A 27,264-nucleotide genomic window follows, 5' to 3' on the forward strand; every position below is an offset into this window, starting at 1 on the left:
ATCCTAATTGACTCCTGTTTTGAGGGCAATGTTGAATTCATCAATTTCTCCTTTTTTTTTCCTAAGTATTTTTATTGTTTTCCATCTTTTCCTACTGTCTCAGAAGACGAAATTCTACTTCTCTGGGGTTGTAGTAACTTCTTATGACTCCCAGACCTATCCCAGTTTCTCTTGTCTGCTCTAATAATTTGTTCCACCAACAATCCCATCCTACTTGTATCTTCTTTGGCATTGCCTTTCTTTGGGATTGGAAATAAAACTGACCTTTTCCAGTCCTGTGGCCACTGCTGAGTTTTCCAAATTTGCTGGCATATTGAACATAGCATTTTAACAGCATCATCTTTGAAGATTTTAAATAGCTCAGCTGGAAAGACTGGGTGCTAAAGAATTGATGCTTTTGAACTGTGGTGCTGAAGAAGACTCTTTGAGACTCCCTTGGACAGCAAGGAGATCAAACCAGTCAATCCTAAAGGAAATCAACCCTGAATATTCATTGGATCATTCAAGGACTGATGCTGAAGCTCCAGTATGTTGGCCACCTGATTCTTGAAGGAGACACTGCCCTTCAAACACTGCTTGAAGAGAAGATTGAAGGCAAAAGAAGGGAATGACAGAGGATGAGATGGTTGGATGGCATCACCAAGTCAATGGACATGAGTTTGAGCAAACTCTGGAGATAGTGAAGGACAGGGAAGCCTGGCGTGCGGCAGTCCATGGGGTCACAAAGAGTTGGACACGACTTAGCGACCGAACAGCAACAAAAAACTTCCCAGGGTTACCGCAACATTATCCCCACTGAGGGACACCAGGCTCCTACAAAACTAAAATATCTGATCATTCTTTCATCCTAACTGCTTCTTCCTCCTCCAGCTCTTAAGATGGAAGCATCCTCTCCATTCTTCCCTAGCACTTCTGCTCTTTATTAGAGTACTCATCAATTTAGAAGTTGTATTAGAAGTATTTATATGCCGACAGTATTTCTACTACACTATTAGCTTTGGATGAGGTTGGTTGATCATTCATTAACTCATTCAACAGATTTAAGAAAAATTTTTATTGAGGTATAGTTGATTTACAATGTTGTATTAATTTCTTCTTTATAGCAAAGTGACTCAGTTAAACACATGCATATAATTTCATATTCTTTTCCATTATGGTTTCACAAGATATTGAACATCGTTCCCTGTGCTGTGCAGTAGGACCTTGTTGTTCATCCATCCTAAGGAAAGTCAGAAAGAGAAAGACAAATAATATATACCGTGTATATTAATACATGGAATCTAAAATACACTACAAATCAACTCATCTATGAAATAGAAACAGACTCACAGACACAGAGAACAGACTCGTGGTTGCTAAGACAGGGGGGGAGGGGAGGGAAGGAATGCAAGGTTGGGATTGACAGAGGCATACTGTCATTCACCGGATTTCTAGGCACTGGGGATATGGCAGTGAAAAAAGCTCCTGGTGTTACTTACAGCCCCGGGGTCCTTGTTATTTGTTGCTGTTAGTTGGCTTTCATACTATAAAGAGTGCCTAGTCCGAGATCAATGTCTAGCATATCCAGTAAGTATACTTCTTATTAAAAGAATGAATGAACTAGCAAGCAAGTAAAATGAGATTGCTAAAGCTGCACGATGACTGTTTTAAAACTTCATGGCATTTAAGACTTTTCTGATGAAAGAGAAAATAAAAACCGAGCAGGAGAGGCAAAATATTTATTAGAAATAAATGCAAATGCAGGAATCTGTCATCTGCTTCTTTGGATTATGGCTATGATACAGCAGACATTTTCAACCCATTTTATAAATAATAGCAATATTTAAAGAATATTGGTCTCAAAAGATGTATTTTTGTAAGATAAAAATGATGACTATGGGAACTGTCTATTCCAACTAGCTCTCTATACTTAATTTGAGGCTTTTTAGCATAATAAGACATTTGTCCTCTTTGTGTTTGAGACAGGGGTTTCATTTTACTTCCTATGGAGCTTTCCAGGGTGAATGTTCTGTGGCAGCTTGATGCTCTTATAAACCGTGTCTTCTGTCTCATAGAAGCTTCTTTTCTCAGCTCTCCAAGGTCAGCTTCTGAGCTTAAACAAAAGAGTTGTTGGGGGAAAAGGAACAGCAAACCAGTTGAATGAGCAGCCTCTATGAATGCTTTACTTTCTAGAGTCTGCAGAGCATCGGAATGTTAGCCAGTTCTCACTGACTCCTGTTTTTCACTCCTTATATCTCACTAATGTTGGTACAAAGTCAGCTGTAAAGATGCGAGGCTTAGGCAACTGCCGTTCTGTTTCCCAAACATCATACTCCATATATTTCCTCTGCTCCTTGAAACACATTCACTCCATTAGCAATGGCCAAAAAGAGTAAAACGCATTCCTTCTACAAATTTAATTTGCTTTTCTCTCATCCTGTTCATTGCATTCTTAAATCCCTAGATGTTTCATCAGTTTTTTTTTTTTTTTTAGTTTTCTTATAAAACTCCTTTCAAACACATTTGAAGTTTTAGAGACCTTAGCTAGGTTCCCTTCTTTCGTAATTTCTTTTCTTTTTTTTAAAGCTCCTATAGTTGTGGTTCCTGGGCTCTAGGGCACAGGTTCAGTAATGGAGACACACAGGCTTAGTTGCTCCATGGCATGTGGAATCTTCCTGGATTAAGGACTGAACTGACGGAGGAGAGGAACAGACTGAGCCAACTCCATCTTGAAAAAGAAGGAAACTCCATCTTGCACTTTCAGGTGAGCTTCGGACCATGTGCCTGGTAGCCATGGGGATAACATAACTATGGCCGAACTGGCCTCCCAGACTGATAAACACCAGATTTCACACCAAGATTTCCCGTCGCCAAAAAGAATGTGATGATCCCCTATGTAGTCAATCACTTTTGTAATCAATCACCTTTGTAATCTTGATGGCACCCATTGGTGTAGGCTACAATGCATAACCAGCTGACCCTTCTGATTATGAGTCACGGCTGTAACCTGATTGTATCTCCCTTTAACACTTTCCAGGCTAGGGTTTAAGGAATTTGGGGATTTGGGCTTGAGCAGTACACTTAAGGTGTTAAAGGTTTTCACAAAAGTCAGTTGGGGTCCTTGGCTAAGAGGAGACTCTGCCTTGGGCCTGCCTGTGTAATAAACTGCACTCCAGTATCTGCATTGTCCTTCTGAGTGAGTTTGTTTCCCGGAACGCGTGGCTACAGCAGAACATTGTCCCCTGCATTTTGCAAGGCGGATTTTTAAACACTGGACCACCAAGGAAGTCCCTCTCATAGTAATTCCTAAACCATGCCAAGGATTTGAGGGCCCGGAGTGAATGTCCAATAAGGAGCGTCTAAGACTATACAGGCTGTCACACTTCCATTTGTTTCGGGTGCCAACATGAAGGCTGCATAGTGGTAAAGAATCTGCTTGCCAATGCAGAAGATACAAGAGACTTGGGTTTGATCTCTGGATTGAGAAGGTCCCCTGGAGGAGGAAATGGCAACCCACTCCATTATTCTTGCTGGGAAAATTCCATGGACAGAGGAGCCTGGTGGGCTACAGTCCATGGAGTTGCAAAGACTCAGACCCAACTGAGCACACACACATGTGACACGGGAACTGAAGACTGTTTCTCCCTCAGATCTCTATGTATTGAAATGAATGCTGGGGAAGCTGTAAGTCAAGTCCGTGGGCAGTGTCTTACCTCACACTTTGCAGGCGATACTGGTGATCAGACCTGCTGGATACGGTTGATGTGTAAGGAGAGAATGTCCACCTTCCTTCCCCATCTTACTTCCTTAAAGAATTGGCTATTAGTTTCTAAGAAGAGTTTTGCATCTGTGACCGGGCTTGGCAGTATATGAGACTTAAGTTTTCTGAAGTGATAATTCTCTTGGTGCAATTTTTCCAACAATCATTTACCTTGCCAGTGATTTGATTTCTGATGACATACTGAGACAATCATTATTATTATTTTGGGGAGGGGGACAGGAAGCTCTATTCAGCATGCAACTGTGCTCCTCATGCTGATTTATTCATATTTTAGTGCTAGCGAAGAGGAAGTGAAAGTCGCTCAGTTGTGTCCGACTCTTTGTGACTCCATGGACTATACAGTTCAAGGAATTCTCCAGGCCAGAACACTGGAGTGGGTAGCCTTTCCCTTCTCCAGGGGATCTTCTCAACCCAGGGATTGAACCCAGGTCTCCCGCATTGCAGGCAGATTCTTTACCAGCTGAGCCACAAGAGGAAAGGGAGGCTAAAAAGAAGCTTCTGAGAACAGCAAAGTGGGGAAGTTGGTGAGTTGCAGGCCACAGCAAAACAACTTTCGGACAAAAACCAAAATGGCAGCTGGTTCTGAGATTTCATGAACACATAACAGTCCAAATGCCAAAAAACCCCCAAAAATTCTATTTAAGCAATTTTCCCCCTCTCTATAGGAACCGAGCCTGTCAGCAGCATAAACACTTGCAATCCTGCACTTCCTCGGATGCATGTGCTATCGAAAAGGGAGGTGTTAATTGCTGTGCTAATTACAACATGATTGCTTTGCACTTGTTTTGCACTTGTAGGTGATTAAATTTTTAACGAAGCATATTACTTGGCACTGTTAGCACAGTTAACACATTTCTCTCTCTCTCTCTCTTTTATGCCTTGGGAGAAGTCCCGCACCACAGACCCTTCCCTGGCTGTGATGTGCTGTTGTTGTTTGGAACCAGCCTCTGTGCAAGGCTGTCGGTAACAGGACTCCAGCTTCCTGCTTGGGAAAGAGCAGCGGCCGATTATAATCCTACCCAGCGTGATGGCACTAGCCAGATGCGAACGCGGAACCCACAAAGGTATTAGCTAAAAATTAGGCAGCGCTGCCAACGCCAGTCTCCAGCCTTCGTTTAAAAACCGCAGCGACTCCAGCCAGTCGAGCGGCAGCGTCGTCGGAGGCTTTAGCAGGAAGGTAGAGAGATGACAGCAAGTTCCACGTGATTTATTTCTGCTCTCCAGCCCGCGTTCCCAGCTGAACGGGAGCGCGGGAAACCTGCAGCTGTTGTCTTGCGTCCCGGGTTCCCACTGTGCGGCAGGCTGCAGTCCTCGCCGGAAGCGGACTTTGTGTTTGCGCGCCTGTGCATGCAAACGCTCTGTCTTCCCTAGGCCTCCTTACTCACAAGTGCCTGGGAACACAGTCTGGTTCTAAGCGAAGAGCTAAGCGAGGCTGGGGTTCGCAACCAGCTGCTGGGGGTCAGAAACTGAACGTCATGCAGCTAAATTGTCTTTCATGCTGCCTGTCAAAAAGCAAAGACACAAGAGACGCCAATCCAACCAGAAAACTCAAGCATCCAACTTCTTATGATTTAACTCTCGTGACTTGACAGTTTTTTGTTTTTTTCTTTTTCAGCAAGGATCCCTGGGATGATGGTCTTATGAGAGCTGAGTGAACAAAGGAAATAGGTGAATTCAATTGCCCAGAAGTGCCTGTTCATCAGAGGCACTTTCCTGTTTCTAAGTCCACCCACGGGCCGTGTAGGGTTAAGTGGCAAAACTCATTCTCAAAGGCACATAAACTCCCTGAAGCCTGAGTTAAGATCTAAATTCTAAGCCTGAATAAATGTGTCTCTAGAACCTTTTATAAACGTTACCCTTCCAGAGGAAAAAAGTTGTCTCTATACCACATAGCTTAGAGAACCCCATGAAGGGTTCAGCCTGGTGAAGAAATGCACAAACCAGATATTAATAGATGTTGTTGTTGCTGTTCAGTCGCTCAGTCGTGTCCAACTCTTTGCAACCCCCTGGACTGCATCCCCTGTCCTTCACCATCTCCTGGAGCCTGGTCAAACTCATGTCCGTCGAGTCGGTGATGCCATCCAACCATCTCATCCTCTGTTGTTCCCTTCTCCTCCTGCCTTCGATCTTTCCCAGCATCAGGGTCTTTTCAAATGAGTCAGTTCTTCACATCAGGTGGCCAGAGTATTGGAATTTCAGCTTCAGCATCAGTCCTTCCAGTGAATATTCAGGATTGATTTCCTTTATAACTGACTTGTTTGATCTTGCTGTCCAAGGGAGTCTCAAGTGTCTTCTCCAGCACCACAATTCGAAAGCATCAGTTCTTCAGTGCTCAGCCTTCTTTATGGTCCAACTCTCACATCCGCTAGAAAAACCATAGCTTTGATTATATGGACCTAGTGAAAGGAATTGCTAAAAAATATTTGGGCTGCTATATATTGTGACATGATGGAGGGTTTGAAAGTAGCTTCTGTATTGGTGTTCCTTTGGCAAGAATATTATCTCTTATTATATAAAAATTAATTCCATTTTTAACTGTCATTTCCATGGTGTTCTTTCATTAAGAAAATCTTTTTCTATTCTAATAATTTATTGGCTGCATTTTCTTTTTCTCTGTTTTGACTAAGGAGTTTAATTACTTTCATTTGCAAACTCTGCCTTTCTCATCAACTTTGTAGTTTATTATTTTTAATTTTTGGCCACACTGCTCAGTTTGTGGGATCTTAGTTCCTTAACCAAAGATTGAACCTAGGCCCTCTGCAGTGAAACTGTGGAATCCTAGTCACTGGACCACCAGGGAATTCCCTCAATTTTGTATTTTAGGTGTATCTATTGACTGCTTGACTTCACCTGGCTATTCAATATCAAAAACGGATAAGTAGGTGGTGTTTTTCCCCAAGGTGTCAGTTCAATCCCTAAAGGGAAAGAGAGGCCAGTAACTTTCATACCTTACAAAGATGTATATTTCTCATGTGGGCAAAAAGGTGATTTGGGGAGATAGGAGTATTATGGACATGTGGGAGATAAAGCCAGATGTCCTGAAAATAATGCGATTAATTCAGCAGTATTGCAACTTAATGTTTGAAAATGTTTTGAGGGAGATTAGAGTTTTAGGCTGCTAAGGCCTGAGCATCCGTTTTTAGAGTTTATCATCAGTCTTTCAGTAAGTTTGTTCTGAAAAGCGTGAGACATCATTAGAGACAGCTGATCTGCCAACTTTTCAGGGGCTGTTTCTCTTTGCTGAGTCCACTTTTGCTGGACTCATTCTTGGTTCTTTCTTCCTCCTCTCTCCTACTCAGCTGCCCCTCCCAGCGCCATTCATAGGTCGGCAACCTGAGAGATTCCCACAGACCTGAGACTCCAGGCTGAACGGGGGCTCAGCTACACCGGCCCTAATGCCATGGGTATGTCAAGAATCTGCTGCTTCAGCAACATCAGAGGCTCTTTTCTTTTCCTTTTTTTGCTTTTTACAGTTTCTTTTTTCCTTTTCTTAAGAATATATATACATATATATATTCTTTTTCAAATTCTTTTCCCACTGGCATTGTTACATAATATTGAGCAGAGCGTGCCCTACAGGAGGTCCTTGTTGGTTACCCATTTTAAATATAGCAGTGTGGACATGTGCATCCCAAACTCCCCAACTATTCCTTCCCCCCCTTCTCCCGGCAACCATAAGTTTGCAAAGTCTTTGAGTCTTTTTTTTTTTTTTGGATGGACAGGCTGAACCCCACTTTCTCCCTGACTGTTGAGGAGAAGAAGAGGAAATGCGTGAGGCCAGACTCATTTGTTTTCTGAGCTGATGTGCGGAGACACACATGCATGTGCGGTTTCCCAGAAAACCACGCCAAGTGTAGGCAGGATCGGCACACGTTCCTCGAGGGAATTCCAACGGGTCAATTTTATCTTGTTTCAAGAGAACCGCTTGAAGATGCTGGACAGGCACGGTGAGTTCATGGACGAGGAGGGTGGAATTCTCCCCCTCCCTAGAGGGTGAACTCTAGGTGGAATATTGCGTAGGGATCGTCACCCGCAGTTTTTCCTTAAAGTGTTCTCCTGCTTTTTGTCCTGGCATCTGTTAGTCTCCTCTTCCGACCCTCACACAGAACACGAATTGCCCTGCAGGACTTTGATCAAATATTGTCTTCTCTGAAGCCTGAGAAAGAGTAAATAACCCTCTCCAATGTATGTGACAATGTCCTGTGGCTCACTCTGCTATTTATTCGATATATGGTCTTAAGATTAGTGCTGTGGTAAATAGAAAAATTTTGATGCATGCTGATTCTTGTCATTATAATATTGTGTTCTGATTTTTTTAAAAACAACTTTCAAATTACAAACATTTTAAAGTGAAAGTGTAGTTGATTTATGGGTTTCCTGGTGACTCAGTGGTAAGGAATCTGCCTGCAATGCAGGAGACATGGGTTTGATCGCTCGGTCAGGAAGATCCCGTGGAGCAGAGCATGGCAACCCACTGCAGTATTCTTGCCTGGAAAATCCCATGGACAGAGGAGCCTGGTGCACTACAGTCCATAGGGTTGCAAACAGTCAGACACGACTAAAATGACTGAGCACGCATGTGTAGTTGAGTTACGACGTTGCGTTAGTTCCTGGTATACAGCAACGTGATTCAGTTTTATATACATAAGTGCTCATGGAGCTTATATGAAAGAGTCTGACAAGCAAATCAACAAGTGACACGTGTAAATGTCCGATGTTGGGAAGCGCCGCGAGAGGAAATAAAGTGAGGAAGGAGGTTAGTTCTCTGCAGAGGTGTCCACTGGGTGGGGAGATGCTTTATTGAATCAGTGGACCAGGGTGATCTTACTGTTAAATTGCAGGAAGCCAAGAGCCTGGAAGGAGCTCAACAAAAAGATCCATAGGAATATCATGGGGAAAGGCATTTGAGCCAAAGGGAACAGAATGTGCAAAGGCCCTGAGGCAGAAATGCTTTTTGGTGTGTTTGAGGAGCAGGAAGTTAGTGTGGCTGAAGGGGAATGAATGAGGGGGATAAAGGAAAAAGATGGGACAAGAGAGGCAGAGGTGTTCCAGATATTTTTCAATCACCAGCTATTCAAAGATAACTTAGGGAGCCTCCAGGACCTCAAATTCACTGTGGACAGTGGCTGCAGCCAAGAAATAAAAAAAATGCTTACTCCCTGAAAGGAAAGCTATGACAAATCTAGACAGCATATACAAAGCAGAGCTATCACTTTGCCAACAAATGTCCGTCTAGTCAAAGCTATGGTTTTTCCAGTAGTCATGTATGGATGTGAGAGTTGGACCATAAAGAAGGCTGAGCACTGAAGAACTGATACTTTTGACTTGTGGTGCTGGGGAAGACTCTTGAAGACTTTGATTTCCTTGGGCTGCAAGGAGATCAAACCAGTCATCCTAAAGGAAATCAACCCTGAATATTCATTGGAAGGACTGATGCTGAAGCTCCAATACTTTGGCCATCGGATGCGAGGAGCCGATCCATTAGAAAACACCCTGATTCTGGGAAAGATTGAAGGCCAAAGGAGAAGGGGGTGGCAGAGGATGAGATGGTTAGATAGCACCACCAACTCAGTGGGCATGAGTTTGAGCAAGCTGTAGGAGTTGGTGATGGTCAAGGGAGCCCAGCGTGCTGCAGTCCATGGGGTCACAATGAGTCGGACATGACTTAACGACGGAACAAAAACAAACAAAAAAGCAACTTCAAGGCACGGTGTGCTAGCAGATTTGTGCTTGTTTATTTGTTTGAATGAACAGGGTGATTAAAAGTGTGAACTAATTAAGGGAGGAGGGCAGTGTTTTGGGAACTGCTGGTTAGAGATGATAGAGGGAAATCTAAGAAAAAGTGCCATTTGTTCTGTCAAAAATGCAGGAGAATTCTGGTAGGTTTGAAGTTATTCGTACTGGTAGAAGAGAGTCATGTGAAAAATAGACTTTGAATAGCACGATTTCAATTTGGCTTTAAAATAGCGGGTCCCAACCTTTTTTGCACCAGATTTTCCACAGATGAGGCGGGGGGATGGTTTCAGGATGTTTCAAGTGCACTACATTTATCGTGCACCTTATTTCTATTGTTATTACATCAGCTCTGCCTCAGGTCATCTGGCGTTTAGAACCCAGGGGTTGAGGACCCCTGCTTTAGAAGATAGCATCTCATTTTTAGTAAAAACTTCTTAATTAGGCTTTTTCTATCTATTAAAATATGTTAGTATTTTTCAATGATACATAAACAGAGCGGCAGGAGATAACCCAGAAGCTTGGGACAAGAGGGGACATCTTGCAGTGGATAATGCCTAAGTATATAAATGAGAGGTGTCAGGAATAGCAGCGGAAGTTTTCTTAGGCTCCTTTCCTGTGTTTTCATGAGATTGATAGGAGACATGCTCATAAAGTCTCCATTCTAGGGTTAAAAAGGGTCTCATAGCACATTGATAGTTGAACAATTAATTAAACTTAAGGCAAACACCATTTTCATTATCAGGAATAAAGTTGATGTTTTCTAAAGAAGGATCCTAGTTATATTTGTGCTGCGCTAAGCTGTTTCAGTCGTGTCCAATTCTGGGTGACCCTAGGGACTAGAGCACCCCAGATTCCTTTGTCCATGGGATTCTCCAGGCAAGAAGACCGGAGTGCGTTGCCATGCCCTCCTCCAGGGGGTCAAATCTAAATCTCTTATGTCTTGTGCGTTGGCAGTCAGGTTCTTTACCACTAGTACCACGTGGGGAGTCAGTTATATTTAAACTCAGCTAAAAACTGGGTATTTCCATGCATCACACTCATTTGATTTTTAGTATTTTCTGCCAAGAAAAGCAAATAATACCCATCCAAAACTTTGGACTGTCGGATTTTTCTGAAGCACTTTTAGAGTCCTTCATATTTCTCTGTAGAACCTCCCTCCATGCTGTTTGTAGGTCACTCTTATCAAATGCTAGTCCTATGACTTGGCTTGGACCAGAAAGACTCAGCACACCTGAGCTTTCCTGATGTCTAGGAGTCCAGGTACCCGGCCGGATGGTATTTCCTCACTCGTCCAGGGTTTCGGGTCCAGTAGCTTGGCCTCAGTGATGCCCAGATTCCTGTCAAAGTGCAGACAAGGGGCCAGTTAGCACCGCGACCAGATTGGCCCTTTTTTTTTTTTTTAATTATTTTATTATTCTTATTGTTGTTTATTTATATATTTTTGGCCATGTTGCACAGCATGTGGGATCTTAGTTCCCTAACTGGAGATTGACCCCCCTCCCTACCCCCTGTCCCCCTCCCCGTATTGAAAGCTCGGAGTCTTAACCACTAGACCACCAGGAAAGTCCCTAGATTGTCTCTTTTATCAGCAAGATCTCGCAGGCTAATAATACTTGTGCTGGTTCATCTCAGACTCTGTGAAAAAGAACTGAAGAATTTGCCCAGAAAATACAGGTATTGCCATCAGACTGTGGAAAACAGTACAGATATGCTGCTGCTGCGTCGCTTCAGTCGTGTCCGACTCTGTGCGACCCCACAGATGACAGCCAACCAGGCTTCCCGTCCCTGGGATTCTCCAGGCAAGAACACTGGAGCGGGTTGCCATTAATATGAGAAGGTGTGAAATAGACAAAAAAAATAGACAAAAAGCAGTGTCACGTGTGACGCTGGCATTTTGTGTGGGTGACAAGTGTCGGCTGCTACGGGACAGGGAAAGAGCACCCTAGACAAGCACTGGCAAGATGATCAGAGTCCAGAATGAATCGGTCTGGGAAGACAGATAAATGTAGAAACAAAAAATCTCCAAATGCACTGAAATAGCATGGAGCGAAAAGCCACAATCTGAGGTGGTCTAGGTTGTACAGTAAAGATCGGTTGCACGCAAATTCAATGCACCTGGGTTTCTGGTAAGAATCATCACTTTGGGGTGTGCCTGGTGGCTCAGTAGTAAGGAATCTGCCTGTGAAGGCAGGAGACTTGGGTTCAATCCCTGGTCTAGGAAGATCCCACATGCCACGGAGCAATTATGCCCGAGCACCACAACTGTTGAGCCTGTGCTCTAGAGCCCGCAAACCACAACTACTGAAGCCCATGAACTTGGGCTCCACAGAGAGAGAAGCCACTGGAATAAGAAGCCCGTGCACACAATTACAGAGTAGCCCCTGGTTGCCACAAATAGAGAAAAACATGCCCAGCAACGAAGACCCAGCACAGCTAAAAATAAATAAATAAATAAAATTACATTAAAAAAATCATTGTCTGAGTTCTTTATGTTGCTTAGTTGCTTTCATCAACACTAGATGGTCCCTTCATTTGGGGGGCCATTTTTCACAAAGAAGCACAGCTTGCTGCAGAGAGGCAGAACTTGAGTTCTGGCTTACACCTGGGTTAACGTTCTGGCCCCTCCATTGACTAGCAGGGTGACCTTGAGCAGATTATTTAATTGATCCATGCCTCATTGTGTTTCTCCACAAAATGAAATACTTCCCGTAAAACTTTGAGCACAAACTGCTTGGTACCCAGTAAACATTCAAAGGTGGATATTTCGATCGCTATTTCTGCGAATTGCTATATGTGATAATTAGCAGAGAACACGTTGAGATTTCTAGGGTAGGTGGGTGGATAGACTCAGTCCCTGCTGAGCTAATGGGTTTTATCCAGATACCTTTGGTTAGAACTTTTGGCTTAGAAAAATGGCAAATTATCCTGTATGATGAACCACCAGAGTGGTGCACGATGACTTGAAACCTCGCTTGTCAATATCTGCCAGTGGCGAGGATCTAGGAGACTTTCTTCTCCTCTGTCCCTCGGAAAGAACAGCTGGACACCAGCCTGCGTGTGCTTGTAAACAATGATTAAATTACCCTGTAAACTTGTCTTCTCCAGGCAGAATGAACTTGGTTCTTTTAACCTTTCCTGAGCATGGTTTTGATTTTCTGTCTCTTTAATCATCTCTGTGGCTCTTTTGTGAACCTTCTCCAAGTTCTCCGTGTCCTTCAGTTTGCTCTGGAGCACCTAACTGCTCAAAGTTCTTCACTAAGAGTTTTCACAGCACAGAGTTTACCATCTCTAGGTGCCCGACTGTATCTGTGCACACAGGCCAGTCTTCTTTTCAAATGTGCTGCTTTGCCATGGAATTATATTAATGACACCCTGCTTTTAAACAACCAAGTCCCTTTCAAAGGACTTTCCTCCATGCAATTTACTTTGATCTACATTACAATCGAGTGAGCTAGTTGTAATCATCTCCCCTTTGCAGATGAGGAGACCGAGATTCAGAAGGATTCAGAGGCTTGCCTGAGGTCACAGAGGCAGTAATGTTATGGTTGGGACGGGTCTTAGGACTCTGGTCACTCATTGTAAAGTTTTTTCCACTGCATCCAGCTCATGCCTATAAACAGTCTGTAAAGTACATGGTCATCTAAGTAATTTTCTGCTCTACTTCCCGAGAGCTCTTTTTTCCACTGTAGTTGGATTGGTTTCATTAATTTCTCCACCAAACCTTTCCATAATCCTTCCATCTGACTCCGGGATCCTTCAGGACTGTGACGGCTGTGTGGGGGTGCTGAGTGATCAGTTGGCAAGAGCAGACTTCTGCTGATGTGTCCTGAGGAAAGCCCTTGGAGAGGGGCTTTGGAAACATTGAGTTTCTCTTTAGTGTTATTCCAAAATGACCGATTGAGAGTTTTCCTCCTAACGATCCATGTGGCAGTGAGAAACTCTGACCTGTAGGCGTCTTTGCTTACTGTTTCCATTAAGAAGGATTCTTTATGTTTTACTTTTGTGGTGGCCAGGGTTGGGGAGAAGGGGATTCTAAATCTGCCCCAGTGCACCGTCCTCTTGTAAGTCCCCTGGGCTGGAGCACTGGGCAAGCATGGCTTCTCATGTACGTGACCAAGCTTCTTCGGAGGATCAATCTGCCCGGCTCAAGGTCAAGAGCATCTCTTAGTGTTTATCTAGATTTGTTTTCCCACTCTCGAGGAGTGATAGGCACTGAATGCTAAATACTCCATTACTACTAAAAAGGTAAGCACAGTTCGTAGTTGTGCATCTAGAAAGCCTCATGACGTATATTCCATCATTGAGGAAGGATTTAAAAAGACGCTTACTCACCTATATGTTGGATATTTAAAAAATAAACTCACTGACTCTTTGACGGAATTAATGAGTCAATTAAACTGTTTAAAAGAATTCCCACACCCATCTGCAGCAATAGTTAAAGAGGATCTTTTTAAATAAAAATGCTGAGGCAGGGCAGTTAACAATAAAGATTAGAGAAAGAGAGTGGTAACAACTCCACAGTGTTTTGCAGCCATGGCTGCATTTGAGTCATTTGAGTCAGCTAGGTGGAGGATGGAGGCGTAATAAATAATCCCATTTCCCCAGTCTGTGTCAGTCTGATTTCTTTCTTTCTTTCTTTTATGCTGCACTGGGTCTTCACTGTTGTACAGACTTCTCTAGGTGTGACAAGTAGGCTTAGTTGCCTCGGAGCGCATGGGATCCTTGACCAGGGATCAAACCTGTGTCCTCTGCGTTGGAAGGCAGATTCTTAACCAGTGGATACTTAGGGGAGTCCCTGCCATTTTGATTTAATTGGTTGAGTTGGAGCCCCACAACAATTTTATTTAAAGCTCCTCAGATGACTTAAAGTAGCCATGGTTGAGATACAATAATAAGGGAAAGAGAGGAGCCTGGGGTGTGAGGATCACTGCAGGAAAATGCTCAGTTCTGGGTAGCTGGCCTTGATGCTTGTAACCATGAGAAGGCCCAAGATGGTATCCAGTGGGCCTGGAGAGTGTAGGGATGCTCACCGTCTTGAGGGACCTTGGATCTGATGTCACAGGCACATCTTCTAAGCCACATGTCCAGCAGACCTGGGGTGTGGGAGCCTCCGGTCTCCAGTGTCAATGGATTTCCCCGGGAAGCTTTTCCTAGATGAACTTAGTCATAAGAATCTCCTGGGGGTGCTTGTTAAATATAAATATTCCTAAACTCTTACCCTGGAGATTCTGATTCATGAGTTCTGGGATGGGGCACTAGTGGGTCTAGCCACTAAAAAGTGCTCTGGGTCAGTCTCATGGGCCGGCAAGTTTAGGAAATTTGGAATGCAGTAGATTCAGTTCAGGAACTCGTCGGAGGCATGGCTTTCCCAAAATCAGATTTCCTTAAAATCAAATTTAATAGGCCTAGATTGAGGCCCAGGAATTTCCATTCTTAGCAACACTCCTTTACTCCTCAGGTGTGTCTGACGTAGGTACTTCTTTGCTCATTGTTAGAAATGCTGCCCCAGGGGAGAATTGCTATCTTTTTCAAAGGTCTCCTCTGTGCCTGATCCTGTCCCAGCTGTTGGAAGCCTTTGTGCACATTTAATCTCCCTTCTGTCCTTGTAGGCATATCCAGGACCTGTGCTGCTCCTTGATGACCAGTTGGTCTTGGAGTCCCCACTGACCACATTCTCAGCCTCCTTCATGGTCTTATTGCTATCCTTTGCCAAAGTACCCAAACCTGACATTATGTAATTCTACACAGTTAAGGCAAAAAGGAAATTATGTTGATATATAGACCTTACAGTTTGAAAAATCCACACTAAAGCCATAACAGTTAAGATAGGTGTGAAAGTCACTCAATCTTGTCCTACTCTTTGTGACCCCATGGACTGTAGTCCATTGAATTCTCCAGGCCAGAATACTGGCGTGGGTAGCCTTTCCCTTCTCCAGGGAATCTTCCCAACCCAGGGATCTCCCACATTGCAGGCAGATTCTTTACCAGCTGAGCCACAAGGGAAACTCTAAGATAGGTTAGGGCACACACATCATATAATTCAATGGTAAATGGTTGTAACGGCATTTATTGACTCAAGAAGTTGAAAAGTCCAACATTCTAGTAAGTTTCAGGAGCACTTTGATCAGCTCCCAGGCTCTGTGTTTTCAAGATCTGTTTGGCTTTGCCCTTGCCCTTCTCGAGTGATTTCATTCTCAGTTTGGACTCTCCCAGAAGGAATGGTTGCAGCAGCTCCTGACTTTCCATGTCTGAGGCACATCTTCTCGGAGGAAGAGAGAATTTCTCTTCCTTGAACCTTTAAACAAAATGCTGGACATTTTCCTTATTAACTTAGCTTCAGGGTCATCCCTGAATCAAGAATTAAACTGACTGGCACAGGGTAACTGGGGTCCACCCTGGTGGAGTGGAGGGACCCTTCGTCTTTATGACTGAAATTGGGATTCAGTGAAATGGATGCTTCCAAAGAAATTAACAGTGTCCATTACAAAAGCACTCCATCTTATTCTACTATGACTGAGTATAAACAAGACATCGTTTTGTGGGTCTGTTGTTTTCTACTTTAATAGAAGACTATGAGGAGTGCCTTTGAATGGGGTCAAAATCACCTCCCTAAATGCTAGAAAAGTATTTGGTTGAGGGACTTCCCTGGGGGTCCAGTGGTTAAGGCTTCACCTTCCAATGTAGGAGGGTGGGCAGGTTCAATCTCTGGTCAGGGAATTAAGATCCCTCATGCCTTGTGGCCCAAAAATGATAATGTAAAATAGAAACAATATTGTAACAAATTCAATGAAGACTTTAAATAATGGTCCACATAAGAACAATCTAAAAAATACAAATAAATAAAAATAATTGGTTGAGACCCTAGCTTTTCATACTGCATAGCATGGAAGATGGGTCAGTTCCAACAGAGTGGCTAAACCAGCTGTTTATAGAAATTCTGGCTCCTTCATTCTTACGGGCCTAATCATAATACTTGATACCATCTATTACTATTGTGTTAATTATTTCCCACAATTTGTCCTACTGACTGTCCACAAGGTAGAGAAGTAATGGAGGCTCAGAGGAGTTAAGTAACTTGCCCAAGGTCACACAGCTAGTGAAAGCCTGGGCAAGACTGGTCTGGGACCCAGGTGTATCCGCTTCTGAGAAAGAGAGGCCGATGTTCTTCCCTTTCTGTGCTCCTCATAGGAAGTATTTGTGTCCTTTTCATTATAGGGGACTGGAATGCAAAAGTGGGAAGTCAAGAGATACCTGGAGTAACAGGCAAATCTGGCCTTGGAGTACAGAATGAAGCAGGGCAAAGGCTAACAGATTTTTGCCAAGAGAACACACTGGTCATAGCAAACACCCTCTTCCAACAACACAAGAGAAGATTCTACACATGGACATCACCAGATGGTCAATACCGAAATCAGATTGATTATATTCTTTGCAGCCAAAGATGGAGAAGCTCTATACAGTCAGCAAAAACAAGACTGGAAGCTTTCTGTGGCTCAGATCATGAACTCCTTATTGCCAAATTCAGACTGAAATTGAAGAAAGTAGGGAAAACCACCAGACCATTCAGGTGTGACCTAAATCAAATCCCTTATGACTATACAGTGGAAATGAGAAATAGATTCATGGGATTAGATCTGATAGACAGAGTGCCTGATGAACTATGGACAGAGGTTCATGACACTGTACAGGAGGCAGTGATCAAGACCATCCCCAAGAAAAATAAATGCAAAAAGGCAAAATCATTGTCCGAGGAGGCCTTCCAATTAGCTGGGAAAAGAAAAGACACGAAAGGCAAAGGAGAAAAGGAAAGATATAAACATCTGAATGCAGAGTTCCAAAGAATAGCAAGGAGAGATAAGAAAGCCTTCCTCAGCGATCAGCGCAAAGAAATAGAGGAAAACAACAGAATAGGAAAGACTAGAGATCTCTTCAAGAAAATTAGAGATACCAAGGGAACATTTCATGCAAAGATGGGCTTGATAAAGGACAGAAATGGTATGGACCTAACAGAAGCAGAAGATATTAAGAAGAGGTGGCAAGAATACACAGAAGAATTATACAAAAATGATCTTCATGACCCAGATAACCATGATGGTGTGATCATTCACCTGGAGCCAGACATACTGGAATGTGAAGTCAAGTGGGCCTTAGAAAGCATCACTATGAACAAAGGTAGTGGAGGTGATGGAATTCCAACTGGGCTGTTTCAAATCATAAAAGATGATGTGGCTAAAGTGCTGCACTCAATATGCCAGCAAATTTGGAAAACTCAGCAGTGCCCACAGGACTGGAAAGGGTCAGTTTTCATTCTAATCCCAAAGAAAGGCAATGCCCAAGAATGCTCAAACTACTGCAGAATTGCACTCATCTCACACACTAGCAAAGTAATGGTCAAAATTCTCCAAGCCAGGCTTTAACAGTACATGAAGTGTGAACCTCCAGATGTTCAGGCTGGATTTAGAAAAGGCAGAGAAACCAGAGATTAAGTTGCCAACATCTGTTGGATCATCAAAAAAGCAGGAGAGTTCCAGAAAAACATCTACTTCTGTTTTATTGACTATACCAAAGCCTTTGACTGTGTGGATCACAACAAACTGTGGAAAATTCTTAAAGAGATTGGAATACCAGACCACCTGACCTGCCTCTTGAGACATCTGTATGCAGGTCAGGAAACAACAGTTAGAACTGGACATGGAACAACAGACTGGTTCCAAATCGGGAAAGGAGTATGTCAAGACTTTCACCCTGCTTATTTAACATATGCAGAGTACATCATGTGAAATGCTTGTGGAAAGTTATGCATTTTGAGCCGGGGGCTTCCCTGGTAGCTCAGCAATAAAGAATCCGCCTGCAATGCAGGAGACAAGGGTTCGATCTCTGGGTCAGGATGATCCCCTGGAGGAGGGCATGGCAACCCACTCCAGTGTTCTTGCCTGGAGAATCCCACTGGACAGAGCAGCCTGGCAGGCTACATTCCATGGGATTGCAGAGTCAGACTGAAGCAGCTGAGCACAAACACGCATAATTTGTGTGAGCTAGGGCTTCTCTGGTGGCTCAGAGGTTAAAGCGTCTTCTTGGAATGCGGGAGACCCGGATTCGATCCCTGGGTCGGGAAGATCCCCTGGAGAAGGCAATGGCAACTCACTCCAGTACTCTTGCTTGGAAAATCCCATGGAGGGAGGAGCCTGGTGGGCTACAGTCCATGGGGTCGCAAAGAGTTGGACATGACTGAGTGACTTCACTTTCACTTTCCAGCAACAGTAGAATTTACCAAACAAAGAAATTAATATGTTGTTACCAGGCTGAGACATCGAGAAGCCAGGAAGGGGCCTGGAGGTTGGGCCAGAGAGCAGACAGGATGTGTTTCAATGAGCCAGGAAACAGAGCTCTCATTTCAGAACCCTGAGTCCTAGAAACTCCCCTGGCCACTGATGAAGGAGCCGTGTCTGGGGGCCTGGTAACCATGTGAAGACACTATATCAACACGGGCTATTGTCTAATAAAATAGAGTATTTATTAGAGTATTGTCTAATAAAATAAAGTAAAAGTCTAGTTCTTAAATATTGAAACAGTATTGGCAAAATTACCTGCAACATGTAGAGTTAGAATATGCTCTTAGGAACTTATCTTTATTTGAAAATGCTTGCAAAGGCCCTGCGGTTTCCTTAGGGCATTAAAAAGCAAAATCAAAAACCAACTTCTTCATATGTAGCATAGTTTTATAAATTTGGCCTAAAATATAGATTTCACAACAACAGCCAAGTCCCAAGCGAAATCCTTTGGGTCATTCACTTTCCCTAGAAAAAAAAGTGAGGTTAAATCTCCAGCTTAAGGCGGGGAGTCTTCACCGCACCCTTCAGATTAAGCCGGAGTCAGCTAGACAGGAAAGGTGGGACTCGGTGAGTCAGCGACTCAAGAGAAAAGGCTGTGCTCGACTGTCTGGCCTCCCAGCCAAGGCCTTTGCCTACCGCCTTCTGGCCACTGGCCACGCCTGTGCCAAAGCCTCAGGTCTACTCAGAGGCTCTGACACTCCACGCCCGCTGTCTGTGCCTAAATGAGGCTGATCAAGTTTTCTCCTCTGACGCATCTTTGTCCATGGTGGAAGGGATATTCACAACCATTTCCTGGGTGGTTGGTTCCCCTCTAGCTCTAAATATCCTGATCCCAAACCAACAGAAGATACGTTTTAGCCCGACCCAGGACTGTCCCTTCCTGCTTCACCTCGTTTTGCATCCATAAGGGTGATAAATGTGGTCTGCGCAGGAGGGAGTGATGTGGGGAGGGAGTGCTTCCAGTCCTCAGGATCAGAGGACACGAGGCACTTGGTAGGAAAAAAAATGAGTTTCCTACATTTTAATGTTTCTGAATTCCTAAGAATACTAATACGAAGTTCTGAAAGCAGGTGCTATTATAAAAATGCAGTGTAGAACTCCATTTACTTATCAAGGCTTTCATGTGAAACAAATATTCCATTAAAGGTGCACGCTTTGGGCTTCTGATTAGATCACAGAAGTATAAAGATCATGGGGTTTTATGTGTCTGTATGATGTGAACCGCAAAGTTCCTTCCTCTGACCCTTACTTTTTAATATAATCCTGTGTAGAGAAGCGTACTATTTCTCTCCACTGTTCTTATTCAGTGCACTCTTCTCAGGTTTGCATTCTTGGAATAAGTTGTAAGTTTACAGAGCAGACATTTTAGAACCAAAAACTAACCCACAAACCTTTGAAGGGGCTTCCCAGGTGGCTCAGTGGTAAAGAATCTGCCTGCCAAGCAAGAGATTCCCAGGAGACGTGGGCTTGATCCCTAGATAGGGAAGATCCCCTGGAGAAGGAAATGGGAATGCGCTCCAGTACTCTTGCCTGGAAAATCCCATGGACAGAGGAGCCTGGTAGGTTACAGTCCATGGGGCCACAAAACAGTCGGACACAACTTAGAGACTAAACAATGATGGTCTTTGAAGATCTTGCTCTACACCGCAGATGGGGAGGAATGCTCATTCCCAGCTCTGCTGCCGGAATGAGGATGGACAGGAAAGACTCTGATGGTGTAAACCTCAGCCCAGTGGCTTTCCTATCTAAGATGCATTCCACTTTACAGTCCAGAAAGCTCTTTTTTAAAAAAAATAATGGAAGTGTTTGACTCCTAGGCTGGAATTTTCAGCATTTAAAAAATATAATGGTTTACATACTGTGCAGTGATTTGTAAAATGTGAGTGCCGGCGAAAGCAGTGGTTACGCAGCACAACATTATCTTATTTTTAGTTACACAACCAGTAAAACAGCTGGAGGTCTAAAATCATGGCCTAGCACTAAATGCATTTCTACATTATATCCCATGCAGTAAGGGCCTGTCCTTTCAGTGAGAGGAGAGGAGAGAGTGGAGTGATTACCGCTAAATTAACACTTTGAATTTTAATAGAGAAGCCGAGCCTACATAAAAACATCGGAATTAGAATCTGTGCCAGTTAGACATTGTACCGCATACAGTGTGCGTCTAAGCCACACTGATACTCGATCACAGTGTCTAATCAAATGAACCCTTCCTCATTAGTCAAGGGCTGAAATCTACCCACATTCACTAAAGGATTCACCAGCAGAATATCTTACGTGATGGCTTCTTAATGCAGCTAATAGAACCATCGTGGCAATGATAGTAAAATAGAATTGGTGCTTAGCAGGGCTTGTTTTTGTTTCCTCCATGAAAGGACGAAATAGTCTATAGCACTGCGTCCCCTTTATCTTTAAAACCAACCTTTTCAGCTAGGTCAGTGATTTTTCTACAGCAAATCCAGGAAATATCAGGTTCTGCATTTGCTGACAATGACTCATTTGCCGGCCGCCCCCCACCCCACTCCCCAAGCCAAAAAAGGCAATTTCGTATGGTCTGACCCAGAGTGTTTTATAAAAACTTTCACACAGAAGCACAAGCACACATGTGTTTGGTGCTGATATATTTATTTGTTGTAAAAATTGAGGGTTTTGAAGGTAAAGGTTTCCCGATTTTTTCCCCCACTGATCTTTCTTTGGTGGTTTTGTCTAAGGGTTGACTGGTAGGTGGTGGTTAAATCTTCCCCTCATGATCCATCTGCCGGCTCCTCAAGCCACACAATAATACAGCAAATACAAATAAAACATGTTTTTATTCTTTATAATAAAATGGGAAGGAATGTATCTTTGCTACATTTATTGCTCTAAATCAAAGCTTCTAAAAACAATCTCTTGACAAGTCCCCTGGACCCCTCCTCCCCACTGTTCTTACAACCTGATTCAGCCATTTAATTTAAATTCTTATTGAATCATTTCTTCTAAGGAAATTAAGTTCTTCCTTCAGCCATGGGCTTTCCTGCCACACCTAAGCCCTTGCCAGCACCCAGAGTGGGTCCAACTCCAAAATCTTATATGAAATCCTCCTCTTTGATCAAAAACTTTGATCATGACAACTCAATCACTCCCTTGAAAGTCTCCTTTGACTCAGAAAGAGAATGGATATGTATATATACATATATGTATGGATATATATACGAATGGATATGTATATATACATATATGTATGGATATATATACGAATGGATATGTATCAGTTCAGTTCAACTGAATCACTTTGCTGTATACCTGAAACCAACATAAAGTTGTAAATCAACTATTAATATACTTCAATATAAAATAAAAATTAAATAATAGAAAAGCCTTCTTTGAGACGTTCAGTGCCTTGACTCAACTTTCTTTACTCCATATCATTTTTGCTATTGTAAAAAATATGATTTAAAATTATGTCTCCTAATTATTTGCTGCTAGTATATAGAAATGTGATGAACATTTTTTGTTATTCTGGTCTCAGCGACTTAGCTAAATGTTAATGCCAATAATTTACAGGGGGATTTTATGGGGCTTACTATGAAGAAAGATAGTGTGGCTTTTTTTTTTTTTTTTTCCAATTTATCTTCCTTTTGAAACTTTTCTCACTTTACTCTCACTGGGCTGGTTGGGCACTCCAGTACAGGGGTGAGTAAAAGAGGTCATCAGTGTCTTGTTTTCTGATTTTAAAGCCAATGCTTTCAACATTTCACTATTCAGGATGATATTTGTATTAGTTGTTAAAAGTCTCCTTAGGAAGTTAAAGGTATTCTGGTCAATTTTTAGTTTGCTAACTTTTAAAAAAAATAGTCTTTTCCCATCTAAATATTGAGAAATGCAAGTAGTTCTTTCTTATGATTTTAAGTGGAGTCTTAAATGAATAAGTATTCTTACAAGAAACCAATTTTGCGTTCCAGCGCTAACCTCAATTTGGCCTTTTAATTATATCATTAAATTTTTTTTTTTTTGCTAATATCTTGTTTAGATTTTGTACCTATGTTCATGGGTGAGAATTGCCCGTAACACTCATTTCTTAAAGGTTGATATTGTTGGTGCTGATAGCAAGCATCTCAAAGGGAAATAGACCCTAATCCTAATTTTTTTCTCTTTTCTGGCAGTTTGGGTAAGGTTGGAATAAGTTCTTTAGTGAAAGTTTGCTGAACTTGCTGCCTTGATCAAGTTGTTTTTGTGAGAAAGTTTTGATTACATGAATGATTGGATAACTATTTGGTTTTTCTAGTTCTTTCCAAGTTAGTTTTCTTGAGTTAAATTTCTTTTGGTGAATTTCTCCAGTTCACCTAATTTTTGGAAATGTATTGGCTCATTGTTCAGAATATCTTTATCTTTTTGGATCTTTGTAGCATTTGTAGTTATGTCCATGTATTCACCCTATTAATGCTTTGTTACACACTTTCTCTTTTCTCCTGATTAATCCTACAAGAGATTGTCAACTTAACTAGTTTATTCCAGGAACCAACTTTGGGCTTTGTTGATCTCTAGTGTATGTCATTTTCTATCTTTTTAATTTCTGCTCCTTTTATTTTACTTTCCTTCTGCTTTCTTTACTTTCTTTTTCTTGGTTTTTATCTGACTTCTTAAGAGGGATGCTTTTTGTATTTTCAGCCTTATTTTAAATAGCAGCATTTAAAGCTAGAAACACTTCTCTAAGTAACATTTCAGTCGTATTCCATGTTTTAATATGTGTATTTTCATGATCTGTCCATTTTAGCTTTCTTTTTTTTTTTTTATTTTATTTTTAAACTTTACTCTATCGTATTAGTTTTGCCAAATATCGAAATGAATCCACCACAGGTATACCTGTATTCCCCATCCTGAACCCTCCTCCCTCCTCCCTCCCCATACCATCCCTCTGGGTAGTCCCAGTGCACCAGCCCCAAGCATCCAGTATCGTGCATCGAACCTGGACTGGCGACTCGTTTCATACATGATATTATACATGTTTCAATGCCATTCTCCCAAATCTCCCCACCCTCTCCCTCTCCCACAGAGTCCGTAAGACTGATCTATACATCAGTGTCTCTTTTGCTGTCTCGTACACAGGGTTATTGTTACCATCTTTCTAAATTCCATATATATGCATTAGTATACTGTATTGGTGTTTTTCTTTCTGGCTTACTTCATTCTGTATAATAGGTTCCAGTTTCATCCATCTCATTAGAACTGATTCATTTAGCTTTCTAATTTTCATTATAATTTTTTTTTTCTCACGAGTTGTTTGGGAGCATGACTTAAACTTCCAAATCAATGTTTTTTGCTTAGCTTTCTGTTATTAATTTTTAACCTAATGTCACTGTTGTGACATTATTGTGTTCTTGGGTCGGGAAGATCCTCTGGAGAGGGAAATGGCACCCCACTCCAGTACTCTTGCCTGGAGAATCCCATGGATGGAGGAGCGTGGTAGGCTACAGTCCTTGGGGTCACAAAGAGTCGGACACGGCTGAGCGAACTCACTTCACTTCACTTCACTTCATTGTTCTGAAAGAACTTGACCACATGACACCTTCTTTTCAGTGGGTTAAGACTTGTTTCATTCCAAAAATATCCTGGTTATCTTAAAATGAATTAATATTCAATTTGGGGGTGGTACATAAATCCAGCCTTGTTACTTGAATTGTGAAAAGGTCTTATAAATTTTTACTTTTTATTGTTGTTTATATTTGCTCCATCTAACAATTATTGATAAGGTTGTGTTAAAATGTTCTGCGAAGATGGTTGGTTTGTAAATTCATCCTTATAGTTCTGTTAATACTTTTTCTCCTTTAATTTTAATATATTTTTGGGATCATTTATTAAGTATGTAAAAGTTTAGAATTATTATATATATTTTTGTGTATGAATTGAAGTGTTTATAATATAGAATGAACTGTTATCTTTACAAATATGTTTCCTTAAAGTATTTTTATTGTATGGTTCTCTATTAATATAGCTAAGTAGCTTTTCTTTTGGCTGGTATTTTCCTGGTGTATTTCCCATCTTTTTGCTTTCAACCTTTCTGTGTCCTTATGCTTTAAATATGTAAATGGCTAAAAGCCAGGTTTCTATTTTTATCCAGGCTATCACACTTTGAGTGTGTTGGCTTTTATTTCTGCTATTTTATATTTTCTACTTGTCTTACATTGCTACATTTCTTTCTTCCATCTCTTACCTTCTTTCGGACTGATTTGTTTTTCTCATTCTATTCTTTTCCCTCTAGGTTTGAAAGTGATAAATTATAATTTTAGTCTTGGTTTCTCCAGACGTGCAACAGGTTTACGTAATAAGTTAATCAGCGTTTTTACCCTCCTTGCCAATAGTGCGAGTGACCTGTTCACCATATTACTACCCATGGGCTATTTTAATTCTTTATTTTTACTGTTACACATTAAGTGTTTACAAATTGGATCCTTTTTGTTTCAGTATAGTTTATTAAATGGATGGATGAATAAACGAAATAATCAGCCTCTGGATGAAGACAGACAAATAAAAAAAAATGGAACATGAATTGATAATTAGAAGGGCTCCAATATTGCTTTTTTTTGCATGGAGGAAGGAGAAGAGAGAGGAGGACAATCAGTGGTGATTTTGAATATACCCTAAGAATGTTGCTATTTATCAAAAATAACTTATCAAGTGCTTCCTATTATCAAGCCCTCAGGGTTACTGAGGGGATGTTCAATCCTCATGATGCTGCTCTAAGCCACGGAGAGGTATCACTTACTATTTTCTTTCTCTGCTTGCATAATGATCTTAGTTGTTTTTCATTTCTTCTACTTGCTACATTTCTTTTTAAAATCTTTCTTTTTTATTTTTTTAAATTATGAAAATATGATAACACATTTACAGGAGACTTTGGAAATACAGAACAAAGTTACATATAGTTCCACTATATATTACAGTTGTTTAAGTAGAAAAATTAAGGTTTTTAGTTGGAGTTTCAATATCAAATTCTCAGAAGTTAATAGAATGAATGTACAGAGAAGTAGAAGAATATAATAGACCTGAAAAGCACTGTGAACCAATTTGACATAACTAAGATTTACACCATTTTCACACAACAGTAGAATACAAATTCTATTCAAGTTCTCATAGACTATAAACTAAGAAACACTGGAACATATCCAGTGACATCTATCTTCTACTTCTACATTTCTGATTTTTTTTTCTTTTGTGATGCTCAGACCAGAATCAATTCATATTAGCAAAGACAACCTGATTATGATTATACACCCCCCCATTACTTACTTCTTGGGGATGTTTATATACTTACTTAAAGTTTTATTTCTTAAGCAACTCCAGGAGTGACCTACGAGGGACGAGCCATCCTGGGTCATCAGGGTATCAAGATTTTAAAATATTCTTTGTTATGTGTTATTGCTATTTCCTTATCAGTATAGTGTATATTGGGAGAAGGCAATGGCAACCCACTCCAGTACTCTTGCCTGGCAAATCCCATAGACGGAGGAGCCTGGTAGGCTGTGGTCCATGGGGTCACTAGGAGTCAGACACGACTGAGCGACTTCACTTTCACTTTTCACTTTCATGCATTGGAGAAGGCAATGGCAACCCACTCTAGTGTTCTTGCCTGGAGAATCCCAGGGACAGGGGAGCCTGGTGGGCTGCCGTCTATGGGGTCGCACAGAGTTGGACATGACTGAAGTGACTCAGCAGTAGCATGGTGTATATACGTAATTTTTGCTATCTACAAACTTAAATGTGCAAAAAATATCTTAAAACACCCCCACTTAATTTCTAAGTTGAGCCGTTACTCCATTTAATGACTGGCACTAAACATAGTCTCCTGGGGGTCGGTTCTCCCTGGGGCTCTCTCTAGGCGAGGGCTGTGTGCCATCGGTGACTTCTGGTCCTCTGTGCTCACTGTTCTCTGATGCCTTCCCTGAGTTGAGAAGAGTCAGACTATTGTCTCTGGCTCTTGGTCCACACACTCTCAAGTTAAACTCATTTTGATTTTGAGTTCCTTCTGCCTCCCTGGCTTTCTTGGTTCTTTGCTCCCATTTTGGGAAGTGAGAGGGCAAGGGAATGCTTTTAGAAGCTCTCTCACACCCCTCTGGGGCTGAGACTCCGGGGCTGCTGCAGACCTGTGACCTGGTGACCTCTTTAGCTGCCACACCAGCAAAGAGGTGACTTCTCTGGAGGTGTCTTCACTTCCCCGCCTTGTCTTAGGGAGTCCAGTCTCCCTTGCTCTCATCGCGCTACCCTGGAACTTCGATTTGTTCTTCTTGCTCCAGAGTTTGAACGGGGTACAGAGAACTGCCTTGCAGCCCTGCATCCTCATCGGACTTCCTCGCTTCCCTTTCCTAATTCCCCCCCTCAGTCAGTGGAGCTGGAATTTAGTTTTCTGCTGTGCTCTTTCCAATCTAGTGTTTATGTCATAAACTTTGTGTGCTTCAGTAG

The 27,264-nt window shown here is 42.0% G+C and overlaps 1 long non-coding RNA gene across 1 annotated transcript; it reads left to right on the forward strand.

The window, feature by feature from the left end:
- The first annotated feature begins 2,564 nt into the window (after positions 1-2,564).
- On the forward strand, positions 2,565-9,775 carry LOC112443811 (uncharacterized). The gene is made up of 3 exons (XR_003032204.2): positions 2,565-5,428; positions 7,060-7,164; positions 7,483-9,775. It is a non-coding gene; the product is annotated as an uncharacterized lncRNA (long non-coding RNA).
- Positions 9,776-27,264: the final 17,489 nt, after the last annotated feature.

This window comes from Bos taurus, chromosome 23 (genome assembly GCF_002263795.3).
Source record: "Bos taurus isolate L1 Dominette 01449 registration number 42190680 breed Hereford chromosome 23, ARS-UCD2.0, whole genome shotgun sequence".
NCBI classification, from domain to species: Eukaryota; Metazoa; Chordata; class Mammalia; order Artiodactyla; family Bovidae; genus Bos; species Bos taurus.